Genomic DNA, 27,269 nt, shown 5'->3' with positions numbered 1-27,269 from the left:
TGTTTCTTATAATTTTTTCGACCTACCCCCACCCTCTTCCACCCCCCGTGGTCCGATTGACACCAAAAGCTTTTCAACTCGAGAGACCATGGGTAAGTTTGTGTTGGTCAAATTTGAAAGCAATCGGTCAAAGCGTTTTTGAGTAATCGTGGGAGAACGAAAAGTGGGACAGACAGACGCACAGACAGACGCACAGACAGACGCACGGACAGACGCACGGACAGACGCACAGACAGACGCACGGACAGACATCATTCTAAAAACTTCATAAACGTGTTCAGAGGACCTCAAAACGTAAAGATCTGATGAAATTAGCAATTCGAAATTTTGGACCGATCACAATAACTTACCTACCTTTGGTCGGGTAAGTTAAAAATGAAAGATTCCACACGAGTTTGCAGAATTGCGCCACAAGCCGTAGGCGCGTGGCTTAAGCAAACGAGTGTGAAATCGAATTTTCAACACGTGGTACACACGATATTTTTCCGACCACAAAAAAAAACGCTAATCTAATATTCGGCATCCCTTCAAATATCATTCGGCAACTAATTACCTACAAGCTTGGCCCAACAGCCCCATGGGATTAAGTTGACCGTTTACTTGACATTACTCGACGCAGGTAGGTTGGCCCAACTGGCCGACTCCGAGAGTACAGACCTCTTTGTGAACGGATGATTCAGAAATGGTCTCGGATTAGAATCCCAGTTGATAACAGGTCTTCTTCAGTAGATACCTACCAGACGAAGTTAATTATAAGCAAACTCAACTCAAATAAATTACGAAATATGCAATATTAAGTAAAATATTTAGTAATTTAAATAAATGTATTTTTATTATACCTGAATCATAATCCCTGTTTTTGACACTAAAATGCGTGCGAAAAAGGACCCTTAAAACACTAAAGCTTTAAGCTTTACGGAAATAATGGAAATACAAAAATGACAAAAACAAATCAGTGTATATAGGCGTAAATTTATTTTAAAATATTTTTTGTTCGACACTGTCAGAATTTGAGAATTTTTTTCTATGTGCACGGATTTTGATAAATGTCAGAATTTAAGCGATTTGGAGCCTTTAAGGGGCTCGTCGAACAAAAAATTTTTGTATTCAACTCATTAAATAAACTACTATTCCCTTGCTTGTTCTCACTGGCTTTCCACTTTGTTTTGATTGACTTGTCCCTGCATTAATTTAGTTAATGTACCAAAATGATTATACAGGGTTATTCTAAATGATTGTAGGTAGTCGAACTAGGCGTGAAAACTGAATGTAAAATTTATGGTTGCCGCTCCACACAAAAGAACATCAAAATGATATGAATAAGTGAATATACACGGGAATTAAATTGAGTGCAAAACAACTCAATATAATTGGATTCAATCGTTAATTTAACAAAAATAAATAAAACTCTCATCACCGCACTGTTCACCTAAAAAATGACAGTGACAAAATTGTAATAACATGGGCATGGTCTATTTCGACTACAATCATTTAGAATAACCTGTATTTACCTTCTTTTGTGGTCACGCTCTTTTGTCGCCGCGCTCTTATGTCGTCGCGCTCTTATGTCGCCGCGCTTTTATGTCGCCGCGCTCTTATGTCGCCGCGCTCTTATGTCGCACGCTCTTTTGTCGCGCGCTTTTGTCGCGATACCGTGCCAGTACATCACAATCAATTTCACACCGCTAGCAGCTCCACGGTCTCTGCTCGCGTACAGTTGCCGGAAACAAAGGAAGGTTGGACAGTCTAATTAATTAGCTCGACATGTCGGGGCTCAATCATATCAAAATTAGCAATTTCATCAAACTGTTAAGGTGCAAATCCACGATGAGATATTTTTATGCAATTTTGGTCTCATGATACAAAAATTTCACGAACAACTAAATTTCATTGTGGAAACACTCGTGAGAGACATGAAACACTGAAACATATAGCACGAGATATTGTCTCCTGCAACTTTTCTCTCATCGACAAGACTCAACGTGTAAACGCGATTCTTGATCAACTCGTTCGAAATTCTTATTTCATGTGCAGCCCGTGAGTTTTCTACAGGTCTCTGAGATTTTGTGTAGAAAATAAAAGTGCAAGTAGGTAAGTGAAGTTTTCTATCTATTTACGTCTGTACTCGTATACAGGCTGTTTGATGAAAAACGCCTCAACCCATAATTTTTTTATTTATTACCCGATATCAATGTACAAAAAAATCAAAGATATGGTTTTTCAAGCGCTACAAAACAGCCATAAAATGTATTTTTTTTTGGCGTTATCTTCAATAGCTAACGATAGTCAACTTTTTTTTTAAATGGACACGTAGTTTTTTAGGCTTGGTCTGATAAGGTTTTTTTTTTCTGAATCTAATGATGTATTGAAAGTTATCATTTGGTCCATAGCTAACTGAAAAAAAAAAACATTTTTTTGTGGTTGTTTATAAAATTTTTAAGAGTGCCGTGAAAAACAATCGGAATACAAAGTACGATAAATGTCACCTAAACGTCAGCTTAGAAACTTTCATCTGCTTTTTTAAACTTTTTTTATTTAAGTATAAAATAACATTGTCAGTCATGGAGGATAGCAGTCATTTGACTATTATTTTATGTTCGAGTGTAATAAAAATCGTAATTAGTCAAAAACAAAAAGTTAATAGAAAAAATAATATTTATGATTAAAAAGGTATATTATTATAAAATTCAAAAAGGTGTATTATTATACTCATGTCATATCGTGAGGAAATTCCTTAACATTGGCACAGAACATAAATCCGTAATAGTGTATGTACTCCGGCAAAATTGCCGTGCCGCCGGGTGGTGGAGGGTTAAATTATTATTCATGTTTACTAAGAAAATAATTATAAAACTCTTCAAGATTGCACCTGAAAATTTTCAAACTCACACTTGACATTTGTTGCTATTTGTATTTCAATTGTTAAAAGGCACACTTGAAAATTTCATAATAAGCTGAACCACAATTAAAAATTGTTTTTTTTTCAGTCAGCTATGGACCAAACGATAACTTTTAATACATCATTAGATTCAGAAAAAAAACTTTACCAGACTGAGCCTAAAAAACTACGTGTCCATAAAAAAAATACTTAACGCCAAAAAAAAATTATTTTATGGCTGCTTCGTAGCGCATGAAAAACCATATCTTTGGATAATAAATAAAAAAATTATGGTTTGAGGCGTTTTTTATCAAACAGCCTGTATACCTGGATGTTATTAATACTTGCCAATAGTTATACATAAACTGATCGAAAAAAGTTAGGGATATTGCTGAATATTAAAGTTAACTTTATTAAAATGCATCAGTAAGTTTTTTTAAGAAAAATTATTATTGGAATGTTTTTTTTTATAAACGTTTTCACATATATAATGAGTTTTGACTTATGTCAACCTTCTTATTTTTTTATTTTTTTTTAAATAGCCTTTCCCCTTTCACCACTTGGCCTATCAGGTACCTTTTTACGGTCCTCCCCCTTCGGTGGGATTCGAACCCACTAACGCCGGGACCGCGACCTCGGAGCACTGTCTCCGACAGCCATGCGGCCACCGAGCTACTCTTCATTAATACATATCTATCTTCTTGTGATACGGTATAAAATATCAATATCCCAAACTTTTTCGATCAGTTTGTTTAGATTGGAGTAGATATATTAATTTATCAGAATACTGATATTGTTTTAGAATAGGTAATGGAAGTAAAAACGAGCGGTAAAAAAAATGTTATTAATTGGACAAGAGAAATGATTTATACATTAATCGAACTCTACGAATCACATCCTAATTTGTGGAATGCTGCATCGGAGGATTATAAAAACAGAAATTTGAGAAAATCGGCAGTAGAGGATATAGCACAAAATATGGACTTTCCTGTTTCTGAAATAAATGACAAAATTCACAACCTGCGATGCCAATTTCTAGAAAACAGCATAAAACTAAAAGTGGGCAAGCTGCTGGGGATAATTTTAAAGTTAAATGAGAATTTTACGAAGCTCTGAAATTCATAAGCGGACCGGAAAGATGTAATGCAGCAGTAATATATAGTTTGGTGAGTTTTATTATATTTTATTTATATATACAGGTGGTCCCGATATAACCTGCCAGAAGAAATCCAGTAATAGGTGATGATGAGTAGAACTCATACACAAAAAAAGTTTCTAATAAAAGTTTTTTCGTTTTCGAGATAAAAATAATTGAAAATTTGGTCAAAATTTGCTGTACGCTAATGAGTTCATCGGTTTTAAAAGAGTAATTCTGGTTACTTGGCTGCAATTTCTTTAGCAACGGTACCTGCAACACCTATGACATTTGTCAAGTTTAATTTTAAATTTGCGAATCCTTCAAAAAGTTATGAAATTCACAAAACAAGAATACGCTGATTTGCATTTACTCTATGGCGAAACACATGGTAATTCAAGACCGGCACGGCGACCATACGGCGAGCGTTTTCCTGAAGGAGTCCTTCCGTCTCGTTGTACTTTTGTGGAGCTACATCTGCATTTATGTGAGGTTGGTTCTGACTGATTCCAATACGATGGCGTCCCCGATCCTCCATTTAACCCCTCTGGATTTTAATTTTTGGGACCACACTAAAGATTTGGTATACAAAGTTGAAATAAATACAAAAGGCCAACTCCAGGAACGCGTAACAGATTCGTAAAAACCCAGAAATGCTGAATTCTGTTTATGAAAATTGGTACCAGCGTACTCAAATGTGCATAAATGCCAACGGAAGACACACAGAACATTTATTATAAAATAATTTTTCTAGTCTAGTTTACCTACCTTTCATTTGTTAGGAAGTTCCTTAACATTGACACATTGACACACGTTGACACAGAACATAAAAAAGTTTCAGCAGTTATCGCCGTCGATCTATGAAGACGTAAATAACCTTATAAGTCCGCCATATTGAAAAAATCCGCAAATGGTAAACATCGTTTTCGACATAAAAACAGATGCCCTTTCAAACGGTAAAGTCAAATTTCCATGTTCCCTTATTATTTTTTCTACCTACCCCCACCCTCTTCCACCCCCCGTGGTCCGATTGACACCAAAAGCTTTTCAACTCTAGAGACCATGGGTAAGTTTGTGTTGATCAAATTTGAAAGCAATCGGTCAAAGCGTTTTTGACTAATCGTGGGAGAACGAAAAGTGGGACAGACAGACGCACAGACAGACATCATTCTAAAAACTTCATTAACGTGTTTAGGGGACCTCAAAACGTAAAGATCTGATGAAATTAGCAATTCGAAATTTTGGACCGATCACAATAACTTACCTACCTTTGGTCGGGAAGTTAATTAACTATAATGTCTGTGCCCTGTTTCAGAATTTATGAACGATAATATAACTCTAGAAAATAATTATATAAATCTTCCTAGTACCAGTTATGCAGATAATAACAGTTGAAAGTACTTGTAATAGAAATGCATCATTGAAAATTGATAATAATTATCGTGAGGAAGTTCCTTAACATTGACACAGAACATAATACACAACAAAGTCAAAATGCGGAGGCGAGATGCCGGTAATTATGTTGATAAGCACTGCACTATTACTTGATAGTAATATCCGTAATAGTGTATGTACTCCGGCAAAATTGCCGTGCCGCCGGGTGGAGGTGGGATACGAAGTATGATGGCTTTGTTCCTAAAGGTGCCTCATCTTCTAAAACTATATTTCGCTTCAATGAAAACGATGATTCTAGTGATGAAAGCTTTGTTGAACCATTTGGCGCTGGGGATTCCGATGCTGATCCTGATTTTGTTGCAGAACTCACCTTAGTAAAATGTGTACGGCAATAAAGATACAATAAGTTAATTTTTTGGAAATTTTTGAAACCGGTCCTGCTCAAATTTGCGCTGATTTGTTAGAAATTAGAATTGACAAAAAAAATCAAATGAGCATGGACCTTAATCAAAAATACTGTCAGTTCTCATCTAATTAGTCGGAATGGCTTTATGATTACGAAAATAATGAGCTCACAGATATGTTGCTAATATATGGGCAATGTTATCACGTTATCAGAATGCAGCGTCCAGAGAGTACCCAGAGCGATTTCTAGAAAGACACCATCCTGGGCCACGTCAGTTATTAATCTAGTACAGCGGAGAAATAGACAGGACCGGACTCAAAATTTTAGAAAACAATAAAAATATACAATCAATTATCTCCGTTAATAGAAACATTTTACTAAGAAGATTTAGACTAAAATTCTTAAGAATAATGTATAGTATCTCGTGTTACAAGGAACACCTCAACTTCGAAAACACCCTGTATTTAGATTAATATAAACGATTGTCTTTTATTTTTAATCCATCATAATCAAGTGCCGAACTATTAGTTCTGTCAATAAATGTCATCAATCGAATTGACAATTGTTATAATTTACTAAATTGAATTAAGAAACGTTGGTGGCCACTTTCAACACTAGCTGTGACTTGCTTTTGTTAGCTCCTTTTTAATTTCAATCTCTACTTTGCATTCACATCATCCCTTCGCAATAAATCACTTTTGGAATTTTGGAATATTTTTAGGTTAGGCTTTTTTTTTTGTAGAGCGGCATTTCGTATTTTTACAAGGGTAATGCAAAGGTAACTAGATGTAAATCATTTTATTCCACACTGTATATGCCGTTCACGATTGTTTTAAACACGCAGGAGGCCACGATATTTTTTTGTTAGATTAGCGTCAGGTCCTGTCATATGACGTTTCGTTATTAAATATTCGTCTTGTTGTCAATTCCCTAATTGATTTAATATACGTTCCGTATGTTAACCAGGATGAGCAAAATACTGGTTCTGCGTCCCGTAACTGTCAAATTGCTGCAAAATTTGTACCATTCGGAACTCGGTATCTGGTAGGTTGGTAGATTAACTGTCAACCAAACGACCGTCTTTACAGCGCAGTAGAAGCGGTAAGTGGGTTGTCAACAGTGTCAAAACTCAAAATACCGTCAACTGACTGTTACTTGTGATGCATAATAAAGGTCAATAAGAACTTCATGATGGATGATTTGGGGGTATGTATTTTACATAGGTAGCACTAAAATAATCATTAATATTGCTTTTTATAGTTGAAAGTACTCCATTGTGGGCACTGTGCGACTGAACTGGGCACCTTCACGCAGATGATGTCCCACAATGTAGTGGATAGCCACTATTGCTTCTCTGTCTTTAACAAAATTCAAATTGATGAAAAAAGTTGCTTAGTTTGGGGGACAAGAGCGCCTTTAAATAAGTCTGCAATCGATAATCAGCATTCATCACAATTATTACCAAGTTGCTCAAGTCCGGTTAGTACACCTGAGCACCATGTTCTTAATGAGACTACACCAACTGAGACTGTTGGGTGGTCAGAGAATGCCATCAGGTTGTTGATTGTAACATACAATGAACACAAAGAAAAATTTAAGTCTCCCAGATATAATAAAAAAGAAGTGTGGAACTTAATTAGTCATGCCCTGCGTGAACACAAGATCTATAAATCAGGGCTCAAATGTGATGAAAAATGGAGAAATTTGAAAAAAACTTATGAGAAAGTAAGAACCGCCAATAAACTCATATATTATTTTAATATGTGTAATGTGCCTATGGCCAGGTTTGGTGGTTGATACCCGGTATATTATATAATCTGTTATGATTTTTCTCAATGTTAATTTTGATCTGTTCCTAATAGTGAATATTCAGACACAGAACTGACTTTACTGACAGAGTGACAGCAGTGACAGCACAGACTGAAAGCCTTCCTTAACAGTTTATTAACCCCACCACCGCTTTAACCAACCATCGCCGTCACGCCGTCCCGATACTTAGAACAAAACCGAATCAACCGACAACAACCGCTGTCAAAATCGAGCTCACCGCATTTGGTCGTTTGGTGGACATACGGAACGTATATTTAGTGTAATCCAGTTTAGAGTGGTATATAAGGGAAAGTAGGCTCGATCCTGGTTCCTAGGGGAGTTTTTGAGAGTTACATTTTCTGTTGGCAGCATCTACTGTTTACTATCAAGCTTCAAATATCTGTTAGTTCGGTCAAGCGCCAAATTCAAAACAGAAAAATTTCTTAAAATGGTTGGTTGCACGGCACCTTATTGTTCTGCCAGACCAGAAAGAGGTATTAAAATGTTTCAGTTCCCAAACGATGCGTCACGCAGACAATTGTGGATTCAAAATATTGGGAAACCATTGAATTGGCAGCCTAGTTGCCAGACTTTGTGAAGTAAATGCAAGCAAATCTAAATAGTTAACATAAAATTTACATTTTATTTTCACTCTTGAAATATTTTAACAATGAGCAATTTAATTTAAATGCAAATAATGACAAAGTTTTAAGAAATAAAAAATAAATAAAACAACCTCCAAATTTGAATGCACCTTCAACATCATCACTTACACTCCCTACTTGTTCCTCCATCTACACTGAACATAATTCTTCTCTAGCAAATGAAAATATTCTTCACTACATTGCAGGCTCAATAGTCAACTCCCTACCTAAAAAGAGCGTGTGTACTAAATGTGCTAATTAGCTTCATTCTGAGGACAACAATCACTGTGACGACAATGTTCAGATATATAGTTCAAAGCGAAATTTTGGAGGTAGCTGCTTTTTTACACTTATTCGAATATGTGAAGAAACATTTAATCGCCATACAAAAGTTTTACTTTCCAATCAGCTTACAGAGACAACATACACTTCTATAGTATTGTCTATGTCTTCCCACATCATAATTCCAGCTTGCTGTAAACTTGCACACCTCATTATAAAAAAATTTCTAATCATTCGCTTAACATCACTAGCAAATCACATTACGGAAAATTTACAGCACAAATGGCAAAGTTTTTCCACAAGTTGTAAGTTTGTAATTGAACACTGTAATTGAACTTATTTTCTTCCATAATTGTGTTTATTTTGCACCTACTCTTGAAATGTCACCTGTCATATCCACAGAACAGTCATATCATAGTCATATCTAACATTTTTGACAATAACAGTGCAGCCAATCAACAATCGACAAACGCCCCTAGGAACCAGGATCGAGTCTACTCTCTTTAATATACTAATTTTAATCCAGTTATTACCTAAAATAGATTTATTATGGCAAATGACAATATTGCCAACTAAAATGTCAGATTTTCATAGACAGTCCGAATTTGAAACAATCGTGAACGGATAATGGTGCAACATAAAAACTACCACAACAAAACGCTGAGGAACGAAAGTTTGTCCAAAATCAGCGAAGTGCTTGCAAATTCACTACGTCCTTATACTACAGCGGCAGATGTACAGAAAAAAATCAATGGGCTGCGGAACATCTACACGACGGAAAGGTGAAAAGTTCTTGCGTCTCTAAAAAGTGAGCAAGAAAGCGATCAAGTAAGCGAGTTAATAAATCCTTAATTAAAAGTCTATACTTCGTCGTTATGGTATTATGATCAGTTGGTATTTCTTAAGAATCAGGTAAAGATTAGGTCCTTGTTATACGGATACGAGCCATCGTACGCCCCTGGACAATCCACACATGCGCGCAGCACCCACGGACGACGCAGCCAGCCAACGCCCAAGACAAGACAAGATGGCAGGCACGGCGAGCGCGTCGTCATAGACTTGTACTTACACTAAATCAGTTATCTATTATCAAATAAACTTATTTATATCCACAAAGCGTGTTTGTGGATATAACAGTCCTCAAGACCTAACTACCAAATAAGTGATGATGAAGAGAAGGGGTCCTGTGAACCCGTGGTTGTTGTGGAGTATGAAGTGCACGAGGAAGAATTGGTGCCCATCGATATGAATGAAGAATCGTCGACAACCACACGGAGCCAGGAATCGTCACGAGAACCTTCCCTTCCGCAAGGTGCCCTTTATCGAAGCCAACACAACAGTACTCCTCAAGAGACAGAACAATTTGCGAATGTCACGATGGTAGACGCATCCGCCTGTCTCAAATCAATATCGCATGTCTTACAAGACAGTCAGGGAAGAGATTTACAAGTACCCCAAACATCAGAGGACGATGTATATGGGAAATATGTTGCGTAGAGATTAAAAGCATTTCGTAACGTGAAAACCAAATTAAAACTTAAAAATGCAATTGATAAATTGTTGTATGAAGAGGCAATGAATGAGAATGAATAAAGTTAAAAGTGTACTTTTATTCCAAATGAAATACAAAAGTGTATTTTTGATTATTGCCAGTAATACATTTTTTATCCCGAAAGACATCGGTTCTGCCAAGGTACTGCTCCAACTGTATTAAAATATCTCATGAAAGAGTCTCTAATTTGTAGTGCTTCTTGTGCAGCTCGATTTGCACCTTGTAGTTCCTGAAGATCAGGCAGCTGTGTGAAAGTGTCCTCTATTGTATCCAGATATCTGTTTGGATTGTGTGTTGCTAGATAAGAAATTATGCAAGGCACAGAATGCTAAAACTATAATTTCCACTGGGTCTGGGCCTAAAATTAATGGTATTCAACAGAATTCTAAAGCGATTAGCCAGAATTTCGAAGGCATTCTCTACAACTCTACGGGCGCGTGAAAACCTATAATTACAAATTCTTTTTTCTCTGCTGAGTCCCCTTTGGGCGAATAGTACCTCTATGTCATGAGTTTATGACAGATAATTCAATAATAGCTAAAGTTGAAACAGAATACGAAAAAATACACTTTGTAAAATGGAAAAATACAGAAAACACCATACAATTTTGGCATGAAGTTTTGATATGCAAAAATGCAGCTGGAGAAAACCCTTTCAAAAACTTATGTGAATTAGCATTAACATTTTTGGTTTTACCATTTTCCAATGCAGAAGTGGAAAGGATTTTCAGCCAGTTAAATTTAGTTAAAAACAATACTAGAAACAAATTAAGTTTAGAAATGATCAATTCAATTTTAACAGTGCGTTATGGTTTAAGGAGGCATGACAAATGCTGCTACAACTACGAACTTGACGAAAAAACATTAAATATTATCGGGACAAATGAAGCATACCAACAGAAATTTGAAAATTTTTTAATTGTAAGTAATCGTTTTCATTTTTTGTTTGTTTAGTAGTCATGGAATGGAAAGACGAAGCATAATAAATATATATTTTCATTTTGTTAATTATTTTCATAATATTTTTATTGTTTTGTAGATGAAGTTTATTAATAATAGTAGTTTATTTGACGAGTTTGTGTGTAAATTGGGCCTTTTTTGGCACGCGTTTTAAAGGCCCACGAGTGCCAAAAAAGGCCCAATTTACACACGAACGAGTTGAATACCAAGTTTTTTTGTTCGACGAGCCCCTTAAAGGCTCCAAATCGCTTAAAACCTTTAAAATTAGCTTGACGTTTCGTTTTGACAAGTTGTGACACTTATCAAAATCCGTTCACATAGGAGAAAATTCTCAAATTCTGACAGGTTCCAACGAGATGGAACTCTACATTTAATATGGTGGAACGATTTTTGAAGTTACATAAATATGTTGGAGAAATTTTACTAAATGATCCAAAAGCACCTGTAATGTTAAATGGAGCTGAAACGGTCATTTTAAAAGAACTCAAGTTATTGCTGAAACCCTTAGAAGTATGTACGAAGGAAGTTTGTGCTGAAAAGCATGTCACTGTAAGTAAAATTATTCCATTGTGGTCCACTGCATGAAAAACGCAATTGAAAAAATTATACCTCAAGAAGCAAATGTGGCACATTTTAAAGAATCTTTGCTGGCATAAATAGCAAGAAGGTTTGGATTAACAGAGAAAGTAGACCAAATTGGCTATCGCCACTCTACTCGATCCAAGATTTAAAAAAATACATTTCGAAGATTATCTTGCGGTGGATCACGCTGTGAATACAATTAAGAAAATAGTAAAAGAAAGAGCAATTGGGACAACTGAATTTCCAGAACAAGTTAACATAACGGATAAACAATTGGAAGCAGAAAATGAAGAAGATTGTACAGAAAATATTTAACAATTCATTAGTGCATGATTTCAGTACACAAACGAATAAAACAGAAAAAGATGATAAAAATATGATAATCAGTTCAGAAATAACACACTACTTTAACAGTTCTATTCATCCATTAAACCAGAACCCTTTTGAAGGTTGGAAGATTATTACAATATCTTATCCTCACCTTCATAGTCTAGCTACAAAATATTTACAGCTCGTTGCTACATCAGTTCCAGCAGAGCGTCTATTTTCGAAAACAGGGGACATTTTGAATGATTATTTCCTTCATGTGTTTAGCAACCAATTGCGTGACAAATATTGACCAATCAAAACGAGAAAACAAAAAATAACCCGATAAAATTTCTCTAAAATGCACATGTGCAATAATCACATATTACATACAGTGCATTTTTTTTAACTGTTGCCATAGGGAATTGCATGGTAAAACTTATACCCCCTGTTAACTTTTGTTCTGATGAAAATATTCAAACCATTTTTGGAACAAAGTTGGAAGATTTTTTAAACTATCGGATAGATTACAATTCAATATCCTAAACTGTCGAAAAAGTTGTGAAAAAATATTTCTAGCGCGTCGGAATAATAGTACGTCGAGCGGTCGCCAGAATAGCGTCCCTTTCGGCTCAACTAGCACCTGAGATCTGCCCATCTCCACTTTTGACTTTTGTCACTTTCATTTAAAAAATAAATAGCGAGATGATTAAAATAAATAATAAATTAAAATATAAAACCTAATTTTTGTTCCCATATCGCCTACTACGTTTTTTCTTTTTTGTCAAATTATTTACATTCATTAATTTCAACTTTGAAGAGTAAAATTAGTAAAATAAAACTGCTTGTCGTTCGTTGTTCAAACAGTATGCATTACGTAGTCTTATTAATGATTACAAAAATAAAAATTTGCACCAAATCTGCAGTGGATCATCATAAGTTAACAGAAGGTATAATTTTTACCATGCAATTCCCTGCGGCAACAGTTAAAAAAAAAACGCATAAAAGATCAACCTGAAACTGTGGAGGAATTAAGGGCAAGAAAAACACGCGAAGAAATTTTCAAGATCGCTTGGAACATTGTCTAGCAGTCGAACACTTTCAACATTTCTTTTAATAATTTCTGGTAATTTGTTGAGTTATTTGTGCGTTAACGTTTTGTTTTTTTTAATAAATAAATGTTTACATGTTCTGCCTTCCAAAAGCTAATTTAATCATAGCCTCGAGGAGATCTCCCTATTTATTTTTTAAAAGTGACAAAAGACAAAAGTGGAGATGGTCAGGTGCTGGTTGAGTTGAGCCGACAGGGACGCTATTCTGGCGACCGCTCGTCGTACTATTATTCCGGCGCGCTAGAAATTATTTTTTTCACAACTTTTTCGACAGTTTAGGATATTGAATTGTAATCTATCCGATAGTTTAAAAAATCTTCCAACTTAGATCCAAAAATGGTTTGAATATTTTCATCAGAACAAAAGTTAACAAGGGGTATAATTTTTACCATGCAATTCCCTATGGCAACAGTTAAAAAAAATGCACTGTATATCCCAAGTGCAAACATTTTTATTGGAAATTTTTTTGCTAATGAACGAAAACATCCATAAATGAGGTCAGAAGACCAATTATTATTAGCAAATAAGAGCACGAGACGACGTCGATAAATTATTATTTTTCACTACTAGTCTCAGGCGTCATTATTGACTCTCGAACCGACCCCAGAAGTAGAATTTCTCTCCCAAGGTTAATAATAATTTTCATTATTAACCAAGGTCAATAATGAACAGCCGTCACCTAGTTACGAAAGATTTTCTTTGATTTTATTGGTTAACGTAGACAGACGATTTTCAATTTTCATAGCAACCGTTGAAAAATGAGAACTCGGATCGTCGCATCGGACAAACAAATTTAATGGGTCGTAATTAACGCCCGGTAATTTAAAGCGGTTTGCAGATTAAAAAAATACTAAATGCTCGATAAAAAAAATTAAAATGCAGTATAAAATAATAGAAAATGCCTTATATTTTTTATAAAATCACAATATAAAAAATACAACTTGCACGTTAAGTTCTGGTCGGTATTTTAACCAAATGTGCACCAAAAAAATATATAAATGCTGGATAATTTACGTACACTATTGAATGAAATTTTGCATTTTACAGTAATGCAAATAAACGGGCGCTTGCTTACCGACAATCGACGAACAGTACATAACCTCACAAAACGAAGCGGGCATGTTCCATGTTCTACGTGTATTTCTGATCTGCAGTGCGGGAATAGGTGTGTTATTATTAACCCGTACTGTTTTTAAAACCGATATGAGTGGCAGTGAGATTCCTCAATACAGTTCTTCAGAGGATAGCGCGGCTGGTGTACTTGAGGAGTCGGAGCCAAAGAAAAGAAGGAAAAAGGTTGATAAACAGTGGAAAAGAGAACAGGTATTCAGTAACAAAGCCTTAGCTCAAAAATCAGTAAAAGATGAAGGTATTTCGAGCTTTTATCATAAAAATGTTGATACAGAGGGTAACGTTAGTGCAATTTATCGTTGCAATAAAGTAAAGTATCGAGGAGAGCAATGTGCTTCAGGTGTATATTTATATTATCCCGCAAATACTGAGGGTGTAGTTTTATACCGATCGGAATTGCTTCATACATGCGAAAGTATCCCGTCCAAAACAACCATTAAAATAAGCGGACATACTAAAACTGAGATCAATACCTTGTTTGAAAATGATCCAAAACTAAAACCGAAAAAGATTTTGGAAATTTTGGCGAAGAAACATTTACCAATTCCTAAAAAGCAACAGTTAAATAATTATTTGGCTTCTTTAAGAAAGTCAAAATTTGGTCCGAATTCGATAAGTCTTGGATTACGGGGATCCCCCTTCTTTTCGATTTTTTATGTCAACCAAAAATTTAATCAGGCAATCGCAGAATGCTTGCCATGTCCACGCAGATGCCACATATAAACTTATATAGCAAGGTTTCCCGCTATTGGTGTTCGGAACAACAGACAAGGCCAGATCATTTCATATTTTTGGAGTGGCAGTTTGTGCCAACGAGCAAACTGAGGATTTCATTTTTGCATTCAAAGCGCTAAGAACTGGTGCAGAGAAAGTTTTGGGTGAAACCATTAATCCATCGATACTAATATGTGATGCGGCCCATAGCATACAAAATGGTTTCAAAAATGTATTTGGTCCGAACGTTACAATAAAAATGTGCTGGGCTCATATGAAAAGAAACGTAAGAAAAAAAGCTGATCAACTGGTGCGTCCAAAAGCAAACATACATACAATCTTGGAAGATATTGATTGTCTTCAATTAAGCAAAAGTCAAGAGATATTCGATAGAGCGTCTATCATGTTTCTTTCAAAATGGGAGGAGCAAAAAGACTTTTTACGTTATTTTGAAAGTGAATGGCTACAGATGAATCGAAACTGGTATGAAGGGGTTGACAAGAAAAGTCCAAGTACTAACAACGCCCTAGAGGCTTTTAACCGAGTTATCAAAGATGAAAATACTCTAAGAGAACGGCTTCCTCTATCTCGATTCTCTGTGATGTTAAAGGAGTATGTAACTACCTGGTCTCAAAATTATTCTTCGAAATTAAAAGAAGTGCACGTAAAGCCAGTTATTCACCTAGATTTGTGGACAAAATCTTATCAGTGGGTTAAAGCACAAAAAAAGATTATTTCTAAAGCGAGACCATCGGGAAATGTTTACATTATTCCTTCAAAAGATATAACCGAGGTGAACCAGGATAACTTTGAAAAGTGTACGAAACTAGACTTTCATAGTTTTGACGAATATAAGACTGTTATGTTTAGTGTATGGACAGTAACAATTCCCGACGACAAAGATGATTGGATTAATGGTGAATGTGATTGTCCGACTTATTTTAAAATGCTGATTTGTAAACACATTGTGGGATTGGCCATACGGCTAAAACTTACCACACCACCTCCTGAAGCAAAAGCTATTGCAATTGGAGTAAAGAGACGTCGTGGGCGACCAGCCAAATCTAAAAGAGATCTTTTAGTTCAATAGGTAAGTCACAGGTCAATATTTCCCTGATGTACCTATGTACATATGCCATTTTTTATTTCAGATAATCTCATATCCTCAGATGTACTTTGTGCCTAAAGTTTTTGTTGTTGCGAATCAGATTTAAGTTTTGTTTTGTTAGTAGATACCTACAAAATTAACAACTTTATTTTAAGTTCTTTGTTGCGAGCATTTTGTTTTCAGAATAGTTAGTTACCAGAAAATGTGTTTTTGTTTTTGAATTGTTAGACTTTTTGTTTTGTATTACATATTTTATTAAATTAGTGTTTATTTTGTGTTCACTGATTTTTTATTTTCAATGAAAATGTATAGGTAAGTACCTACTCTTTGTGGGCTTTGAACTTTTTTATGGATAAAATCATCATTTTTATTGAAGGGTAAGTATTCTTTCACCATCAAACTTCTACTGAACATTCATTATATGTACTGTTAGCTTGGACTCAAGGGGGTGAACGATTAGCCGCGACCCGGGACGAATGAGGTCGAGTAAGGGGAGCGCACGCAACGGGAAAAACAAAGGGACTCTTACCCTGACTGCGGAATAAGTCGGGCATTTTTCTTGAATAAGCTTTTGCTTAAAAATATTGTTTAACTTTCATTAGTTTAATAAATTTGTTACAACTTCTTGTGTGGAAGTATCAAGTTTTATTCAAATAGTTAACAGTACATTTATCGAGCATTTATTATATTTTACCGAATATTTAATAATTTAGGAAGCATGTGAATTTGGTATGGAGCAATCATTTTATTTATCAAGTGTCTATTATTTTTATCGAATATTTATTATTTTAACAAGCATGTAAATTTTATATCGAGCATTCATTACATTTATCGGGCGTCTATTATTTTTATCGAATATTTAGTTTCTTGTCATGCATTTGAATAAATTAACTGGAAAATGTAACATGCATTGGGAATAAAATATCGAGCATTTAATTTGTTCCCAAATTTAATTAATAATTATTATTAGAAAGGGTTTTAACGGATCTAGTAGTGAAAAAAATAATATATACACCACGCTAGAGAAGACAATTTTAAGCCTCGCTTCTCGGGGAATAAACTACCTCGGCTTTAAAAAAATGTCTTCTCTACCTTGGCGTATAACAAACTATTAATGTTCCTGTTTTAATGAGATTTTTTAAAGACAATAAAATATTTTTTTTCCGACGACCACTATGAAAAATGCGTAAATTCACACAAATAACTATTATTGAAAGTTGGCTATTGCATGCAAATAGCGAACCCGTGTGCAATGAAACTGGTTAGCCAATCAAATACCTTCTAGCCTGTGCGCAATGAAATGATTGCACACAGTTGTAGTAACCATGGCCATCAATGTATGTTTTGTCCGCAGCTCTGTCGAATAATATGTATTTGAAGTTTGAAGGAATGCCGAATATTAGTGTTATTTTTTTGTGGTCGTCGGAAAAATATCGTGTATACCACGTGTTGAAAATTCGATTTCACACTCGTTTGCTTTAGCCACGCGCCTACGGCTTGTGGCTCAATTCTGCAAACTCGTGTGAAATCTTTCATTTTCAACTCTTGATATACAATATACTATTGTTCGACACTGTCAGAATTTGAGAATTTTCTCCTGTGTGAACGGATTTTGATAAATGTCACAACTTGTCAAAACGAAACGTCAAGTCAATTTTAAAGATTTTAAGCGATTTGGAGCCTTTAAGGAGCTCGTCGAACAAAAAAACATTGTATTCAACTCGTTCGTGTGTAAATTGGGCCTTTTTTGGCACTCGTGGGCCTTTAAAACATTCGTTTCACTCGCGTTTTAAAATGGCCCACGCGTGCCAAAAAAGGCCCAATTTACGCACGAACTCATTAAATAAACTACTATTATCTAATCCCGTGGGATAAATGACACTTATCCCACTCATTTGAGTGGAATAAGGAACTTCATTACCGGACGCATTTCATTACTCCACTCAGTGGGATAAGTGAGCTTCATTACCCCACTCAGTGGCATAAGTAAGTTATTATTCCACTGAGTGGTGTAATGAAACTGGCGGAAATAAATAAGATTTACCCTTTTTTTTAATTCGGGGCGGTCTTAGATAAAATTTTGTACATAACACGTGGGCTAAAGCATATTACAGGAGACTCGTGTGATTACAGATGAACTCGGGCTATATATGCCTACAGAGCGTCCCTTATCTCTACCTAGCAAAAAAATTAAAATACTTTGCAACATTACGTTATTATACATTGCTTATCTGACATAAGTGAGACGGATAAAACATTAATTGAAAAAATTATTAATCAAAATGAATTAGATAAACAAAAGTCAGAAATGGAAATAATATAATAGGAGCAAAATTTCAAACAAGAGATTTAGCATAATTCTGGAAAGCAATGAATGATATAAGAGATTAATTGCAGGAGAAGTTTATATTGGTTGGTCCAGATGCAAGGCCTATGAAGAGTTTGGAGTTTTTAGATGTTACAAATGTAATAAATATGGACACAAGGCGAATGATTGTAAAGGTGAGGTAACGTGCCCTATATGCAGCGAAAAACATGTGTTGAAGGAATGTAAAAACAAGACAAAAAAATGTGTAAACTGTACAAATGCGAATGAGAAATTAAAATTGAAACTAAGCACTGATCACGAAGTATGGGATAGAAATTGTGCATCATTTATTAGAATTCTTGAAACACAGAAAAGGAAGTTTGCGAATATTAGTAATACATAGCAATTAAGGGAGAAACAGACAAATATAATAGTATGTTTAAATTGCCAAGGATTTCTAAATAACAAAGACCAAATTGAACATTTTGTGAACACATCGGAATCTTCTATAGTTTGTTTAACTGAAACACATGTAACAGAAGAAATTACGTCCAGTGAACTTAATATCAAAAACTTCAGATTAGAGCAATGTTGCACCGAAAACATAAGAACAGGGGGAGTGATGATCTACGTAAAAAAAGGAATAAAATACGAAGTCGAAAAAATTGAGAGAATAGAAGATTACGTGTGGATGGTGTCATTAAAAATTAATCTTGCAGATGAAAATTACCTGTTAACAGCATTTACCACTCGCCAAATAAACAGGAAGCTCGATTTATCAGTTATTTTGAAGAGTACCTGGAAGAAGTACAAAGTTTCGATGGGAAAAAAAATAATTGTAGGAGATTTTAATTATGATGTGTCCACAAATACGTTTTATGTAAAAAAATACAAAGATCTTATATATAGAAATGGTCTGTTTCAGATAGTAAATATCCCAACAAGGCAAACAATAAATAGTGCAACCATTATCGATCACATTATAACCGATCAAAAAAATCTACAATGGAATATATTACAGACACCACGAATAAGTGACCACCACATTATTAGGGTCAATGTAGAAAATCTTCAGCAAAATGGAAATGTTCTGATTGAAAGACGTGACTATAAAAACTATAATAAAGAAATCTTCCAAAATATGCTCCTGGAATATGAATGGAACAATTCTATTAGTGATATAAATATTTTTTTCCACTCTCTACATGGTAAGTACGTTGTTATGACATTGATTTGGTGGATGTAGGTACAACTTTTTTGACCTACCGTTGGTTACTATTAACGACGGGATGTAAGTAACCACTTACCTCCCTCGGGGAAATAAGTGACAAAAATTAAACCAAACAAAACACTAATATGCCTTATGGTAACGTTTATTCGATTTCTGTGGCAGGGGGAAGGAACATGAAGCGTTTGCAGCCTCAGCAACTTCCATTTCTCTTTTAATTTTGTTCAAATTCATTTTACAAACTTTTGACACGACGCTTTTAATATTGACGTTTTGTGTGATGAAAGTCGTAGCAACCGGCAACAGACATACTAATATTTTATTCAAATATTTCAAATAAATTCATCAAAAAGAAAGTATGCAGTTCAAAATAACTTTGAGAGTGGAAAAAATATTATAAACAATTCGGGAGGTAACTAATTTAACCAGTCTCGGACTCTATTGCTACCCCTCGCTATCGCTCGGGGGCAAACTTGTCCTCGACAGGTAAATATTAGTTACCTCCCTTAATGTTTAAATAACTATATCACATAAACTGACGACATGCTTAAGTGAGACTTTAAATTATTTGTGCCCAATGAAAGTCAACAAAATACCATTAAAACATGAACAGAACAAATGGATAAATTCCGAAATAATCGAATTAATGAAAAAAAGAGATGAGAAGTACAAAGTAGCAACGATTTCGAAGAATGAAGAATTATGGGAAGAATACAGGAAATGATGTACTAAAAAAGATTAGAACTTCAAGAATCAATATTTTTTGGAAATGATAGATGAAAACAGAAGTAACCCACGAAAAATGTGGAGAATTTTTAACAAATTATTGCCCAATATAAAAGAAAAATACCAAGAGGAGATTATATTTCCACAAGGCACCATAAGATGTGCCCTAACCATTGCTGAAAATTTTAATGGATATTTCGTAAAGAGCATACAGGATATAGTAGAGAACATCAAGATGAATAATGACACAGATTTCGAACAGGGTGTCTTTCAAGATAATCGAAATACATTCTCAACATTCAGAACATTGGACATGCCAACATTTAAAAAAATAGTGCGATCGTTAAAAAACACTGCTGGAGGAGAGAATGGAATTACCACAAAAATATTGAGAGATGCAGTGGAAGTAATAGCAAACAGATTTCTAGATGTAATAAATAATTCCCTCCAAGAAGGTAAATTTACAGAGAAGTGGAAAACATCGATTGTGATTCCAGTACCAAAGATACCTAAGACCAGGAAATGTGATGAGTTTCGGCCCATCAACATCGTTCCAGTGTATGAATAAATCTTGGAAGTGGCTGTGAAAAACCAGTTAATAGAGTTCTGCGATAAAAATTTAGTGATCAATAGTGATCAATCTGGGTTTCGTGAAAAGCACTCGTGCGAAGCTCTATTGCTTGAAATCTGTGATAATTGGGTCTGTGATATCGAAAATAAGCAAACTGTATTAGCGGTGTTCCTAGACTTAAAACGTGCCTTTGAAACTGTGGACAGAAAAATCCTTATCAAGAAAATGAAAAAAATTGGGGTGAATAGAACGGTGCTTGAATGGTTTACTTCATATTTAACTAACAGAAAACAGAAGGTTAAATATTGTGATAATTTCTCCAAATCAATTTTAGTTGAAAACGGGGTTCCTCAGGGAACTGTATTAGGGCCGGTACTATTTATTATACAGGGTGGTCCCGATATAACCTGCCAGAAGAAATCCAGTAATAGGTGGCGATGAGTAGAACTCATACATAAAAAAAGTTTCTAATAAAAGTCTTTTCGTTTTCGAGATAAAAATAATTGAAAATTTGGTCGAAATTTGCTGTACGCTAATGAGTTAATCGGTTTTAAAAAGGTAATTCTGGTTACTTGGCTGCAATTTCTTTAGCAACGGTACCTGTAACACCTATGACATTTGTTAAGTTTAATTTTAAATTTGCGAATCCTTCAAAAAGTTATGAAATTCACAAAACAAGAATATGCGGATTTGCATTTACTCTATGGCGAAACACGTGGTAATTAAAGACCGGCAAGGCGACCATACGGCGAGCGTTTTCCTGAAGGAGTCCTTCCGTTCCGTTGTACTTTTGTGGAGCTACATCTGCATTTATGTGAGGTTGGTTCTGACTGATTCCAATACGATGGCGTCCCCGATCCTCCATTTAACCCCTCTGGATTTTAATTTTTGGGACCACACGGAAGATTTGGTATACGAAGTTGAAATAAATACAAAAGGCCAATTCCAGAAACACGTAACAGACGCCGCGAACCGGATTCGCAAAAACCCAGAAATGATGAATTCTGTTTATGAAAATTGGTACCGGCTCAAATATGCCAACGGAAGGCACACAGAACATTTATTATAAAATAATTTTTCTAGTCTAGTTTACCTTTCATTAGTTAGTAGATATTCTCAGTTAGAGTTGAAAGTACGAATATGTAAAGTGTAAATAAATTTATTCAATACATTATTTTGGCTATTTAACCACAATTAAGACGATACTCTTATTACATACACTGTTCTTCCACCATTTTGCACACACTATCTCTACATTTATTTACACATTGAGGAACACCAGTTTATTTATTACTCATTCATCTCAGTCTACAAAATCAGCTTCTGTACCTAAATAAGCTGATGAATGAACGCACACATTGTACAGCGTTTTCAATAAATGTCATTAATTTGATTTAGTTTGTCAGATTTGAGATTTGTCATAAACGATTCAGGTACCTATGTTGCTTAGATACTGTCATCCTTACAAACACCAACAATTAATTCCTGAGTAGGTACGTATTTTTGTGGTCAGCAGCGTCGAATGGGTATGGATAGGGGTTAATTTATCCCCATTATTTTGGACCTAACGAAAAGGGGTTTTTTGGTCTTGTTAGATCCTTCTAATGACCCAGAATTTTTTTGGCAGGTTATATCGGGACCACCCTGTATATATAAACGATATTATTAAACATGTTAAACATTGTAAAATTAAATTGTTTGCAGATGATACAATGATTTATGTGTCTGGTAGGGATGTTTGCGATATGATGAACAAAATTAATGAGGATTTAAACAATATCTATAAATATTTATGTAATCATAAACTAAGTGTAAATGAGAATAAATGTAAATTTATTATAATTAAAAACGAATATAATGTTAGTGGGGATAATGTGAATATAGAAATAAATAATGTTAAATTAGAAAGAGTTCAAGAAATAAAATATTTAGGAGTGATCATAGACAGTAAGTTAAAATTTCACAGTTATGCGCTATACTTACAAAATAAAATGTCTAAGAAAGCATTCTTTCTAAGCAGAATTTCTAAAAATTTGTCATCATATACTAAACTTGTACTGTACAAATCACTAATAGCACCACACATTGATTACTGTTCATCATTATTGTATATGCTGCCAAATTACAGAATTAAGGAACTCCAAATTATACAAAAGAGATGTATGAGAATTATACTGAAATGTGATAGGTATACTACAGCTTATGGATGTAAAAACAAGAATAATTTACAATACGTTAGTAACTATTTATAAAATAAAAAATAAGTTAATGCCGAATTATCTGTTAAATAAAGTAACATATAACAGTAACTTGCACAGGTATAGTTTACGAAATAACAATATGTTTAAAATTGACATCTGCAGAACAAATAGGAAGTTCAATACTTTGTTTTATAAGGGATTATCAACATTTAACATGTTACCTTGGCCCATCAAAGAGTGTACAAATGTAAATAGTTTTAGGAAGGAACTGATTCGTAGTCTGGGGGGGGGGGGGGGGTTCGGTGTTTGTGGCTGCAGGATTTTATTAAGTTTCTGGTAGAATCCTGTGGTCACGGTTGCCGATTTCCTTTCGGATTCTAAATCGGTTCTTTTATATGATATTTTTATTTTTATTTTTGGGATGTCTGTTTATTTGTTATATATTTTTTCATTCTGTATTGTTGCATTTGATGTTTTTTTTTTTTTTTTTGTATTTAAATAGCGTATGCTAATAAAGTATTATTATTATATTATTATTATTATAAAATACTTGCAAAAACAAACTACTTAGCTAATTAATATTACGCATGGCACATTATTACTTTGCAAAACATTATAGAATTTGTGACCCATTTATTATTATCAGAATTCTGAACAAACGTCTTATGTAAGTGTTTGTGATCAGTATACAACAGTGAAAGATAAAAACAACAGTGACGGTAAGCAAGAAGTACAAGAGGTTCTGGAAGAAGAAACATGGGAACCAAGACCAAAGTCAGAATGTACTAGTCAAAAAAAACAGATTAAAAATAAGTTAAGTGTATTCATGAAATTATTTTAGTTCTTAAACAAATAATTTTAGAATATAGCCATCTCAGATGATCCACCTAAAAAGCAGTCAAGATACGAGTCCAATAAACTGAACAAATCTTCTTTAGCTTGGCTACAAATGGATAATTTTAAAGATTGGCTTGCAAAGTCAAATATGGTGAAAAAAGGAAATGAGTATGCACATTGTAGAGTTTGTAGTGTAGATATTATTGCACACAAGAATGACATAAAACGCCACAGTACCTCTCTTAGACATAAGGCAAATTACCACAAAATAGTTAACAACAAAAAAATTACTGATATTGAAATTAATCCACTCTCTGAAAGTACTAGACGAGCAGAATTAAAACTGTGCGGATTGTTAGCTACAAACAACCTCCCCTTTGTGGTAATGGATATTTTGAGTTCTTTATGTAGTGATTTATTGCCTGATTCGAAAATTGCACAAAATGTTAGTGTCAGAAGAACAAAAGCGCTAAATGCCATACGTAACAAATTCACAAAAATGTATCTTGAATTTATGTCATAACACTAAGTTTGCTAACAGATTTCAATACATTATTTCAGTCTGTATCTCTACTTTTACACAAAACTAAAGACAGAGACTGAGGCACTATTAAAAAACCTATGCAGCAATTATTTGGATATGACATACATTCGGACAAATGATATACTGTATTTGAGCCATGCAGATCCCAGGAGTTTTGTATCTCTTGAAAAGGTCTATTTAGGTGTGGCAGCTGCAGAATCTTTACAGAATTTAAAACATGAGGTAAAGGACCGACAATCGATTACACAATTTTTAAAAACCTGCCTTACATTTTATGTAGAGTTGCTTACACAAATCAAGCAAAGGTTTGATTTTAAAGATGAAATATACACTTTTATAGAAATCGTAGATCCTGTAAAAGCACAAAAATATGAAATTAAAAGTCTTAGGCCAGTTTTGATGCAATATCCCATTTTAAAGGATTTTGTTGATGAGCAACAATTGGATAATGAGTGGAAACAACATGCCCTATTTGATTTTAAAGAATTTGGATTAGATAAAAATCATACTGCAGAAAAATACTGGCAGGACGTGTTTTCGTTAACTAATGCGGCTGGTATACCAATGTTCAAACATTTAGAAGTTGTTATGCATTACTTCCTTCTACTCCCTTTTTCTAATGCATCTGTTGAGCGACTGTTTAGTGATCTCAACAACATTAAAACTAACAATCGAAACTGTTTGAATACTGAAAATATAGCGTCTTTAATATATAGTAAGCAGGGCATCGAAAAATGTAATGGGCTCCTATCCTTTGAATCCAGTAAAAAAATGTTAAAATGCAATATTTGGAGCAAAAATAAATAATATGTTGCTGTCAATTTTGTATTTTCTTTTCGTACGAAGGTTTTTAAATTTCGCGGGTAATTTTAAGGGATTACGGGGAATGTCGTTACACGTTGTGGGTAAAATTCGATCTTTGCATTGGCAGCCCTGCAAACACATAGGGCCGTATCACGACACCGTTATTAAAGTTGTCGATAACTAAAATCGTGATTAAAGTAAACATAAAACGATATAGATTTATGCAATTATAACCTGCGAGAAAAAGATGAATTCGTCACCAAGGTAATTAGAGTCATGATTAAATTTAATAAGGGTGCCGTGATACGGCCCATAGAAACTTACCGTTCAGTGGTGAGCTGCTAATTGTTTCGGGTATTCTCTGGTGTCTTTGAAAGCTGATGTCTCATTTTGTTGGATCAGGATATCAAATCCAGAATAATGACTCATCTCTCAAAAACCACACACAACGCTCCGTCAATCGGCACAGTTCACTCTGTAAAATACAACAGAATAAGTAATAGGGATATTTTCATATTTGATGGCGGAAACAAAAGACTGAGAAATGTCACAAATTTATATTGTCAGTGTCAAATTTCTCAAGACGTTCGTGATTTCCACAGAAATGCAGCAAATTGGCAATAAGAAAGTTATTCATCGTCGAACTAGAGACATATATGTACTCCATTCTTTATCTTGGTAAGTGGTCATAGGGAAATTTTCAGCCGTCGAGTTGAGTTTAGGGATTTTTGAAAGTTCCCATGGAAAAGTGCGTTGGTAGTTGTTAACAAATAGAGGTATTTTCATATTTGGTGGCGGAAACAAAAGACTGAGAAATGTCACAAAAATGTATTGTCAGTGTCAAATTTCTCATAAATGCCGTAAAAAGGAATGTCTAGGTAAATTTAAATTTTCGCTAAATAGATTAAAAAAACAAATTCTAAGGAAACCAATTTTTGTCAGTGCTTCAAAAGGAAAAGATATTCTCATATAATCAAACGTATTACAAATTATTTCTCTAGTTCGACGATGCATTATTGCCAATTTGCTGCATTTCTGTCGCAATCACGAACGTCTTTGAGAAATTTGACACTGACAGTACAAATTTGTGACATTTCTCAGTCTGTTGTTTTCGCCACCAAATACGAAAATATCTCTATTCAAATATACCATTCACGTTGGATTTTCCTAGTCAAGGTCAAATAATTCAATATTGTGGCGGTGTGATTTTTAGTTCAAAAATGCTTTAGCTGTGTATGTCACCAATACGGGCTGATAAAGTAACCAAGTAATTCGTAGACTGTAGAGGTTATGTTATTCGCTGTCAGCAAAGAAACAGTCATTTTTCAAATATTGTTATTAAACTTTTTATAGGATAACAATAGGTAATAATACATCCATTTTGTTATCACTTGCACTAAAAATAGTGTCAGTTGTTAATCGGTATAATGATAGGATTAGGAACATACAATAGGTACCTAACTCCTACCTACTGGTGTTGTATTTTTCTGCTTGCGTTGTTGATTAAGTGAAACAACCCTTAATGACTGCATTTACTTAACCTTCTGCGACTAACATGATGATTGATGAGTGATGAGGAACCAGAATAAGTTATAGAAAATGAACCCAATAGGAAATTGTGTGAAGTTTCTTTCATTGGAAGCGATGGAAGTAAGGAATGCATCTAAATGATGGAACACTTATACGTTTTGATTGTGGTTGTGACGTTTCAAGAATGTATTGTTACAATTGCATACCACAAAAGAAAGGTGTATTTTGATTTTTAATCATTTTTTTCTAATTTAAGTTTTTTCGATGTACAGTCGATGGACAAATAAAACAGGGACAAAAATGACAATCACATAAGTCAAAATTTACAAATTTGCATCGTTTAATTACGGTTTTGTCACAAATAGGTTAACTTTAGTAAGACATATTATATACCGGGTATCAACCACCAAACCTGGCCATAGGCACATTACACATGTTAAAATAATATACTCGTATGAGTTGCTATGAAATATATTATTGTGTAATGTAATATTGACAGCTATAATT

General features: G+C 34.5%; 2 long non-coding RNA genes across 4 annotated transcripts in view; both read right to left on the bottom strand.

Annotated features, from left to right (window-relative positions):
- LOC138123525 (uncharacterized) overlaps positions 1-27,269 on the bottom strand; it is a 309,532-nt gene that overhangs the window by 277,795 nt on the left and 4,468 nt on the right. For both annotated transcript variants that reach the window (XR_011156840.1, XR_011156841.1), the window contains exon 2: positions 25,557-25,707. This is a non-coding gene — a long non-coding RNA (uncharacterized lncRNA). The remainder of the gene's footprint in view (positions 1-25,556; positions 25,708-27,269) is intronic.
- On the bottom strand, positions 8,247-9,113 carry LOC138123527 (uncharacterized). Of its 2 annotated transcripts, none has more exons than XR_011156844.1 (2): positions 8,682-9,113; positions 8,247-8,494 (listed from the first exon to the last, which is right to left on the bottom strand). It is a non-coding gene; the product is annotated as an uncharacterized lncRNA (long non-coding RNA). The 2 variants fall into 2 exon arrangements; XR_011156843.1 differs by having other exon boundaries at positions 8,695-9,113.

This window comes from Tenebrio molitor, chromosome 2 (assembly GCF_963966145.1).
Source record: "Tenebrio molitor chromosome 2, icTenMoli1.1, whole genome shotgun sequence".
Taxonomy (NCBI): domain Eukaryota; kingdom Metazoa; phylum Arthropoda; class Insecta; order Coleoptera; family Tenebrionidae; genus Tenebrio; species Tenebrio molitor.
Note: the sequence above shows the minus strand (reverse complement) of the source record. Positions and strands in the feature narration are given on the sequence as shown.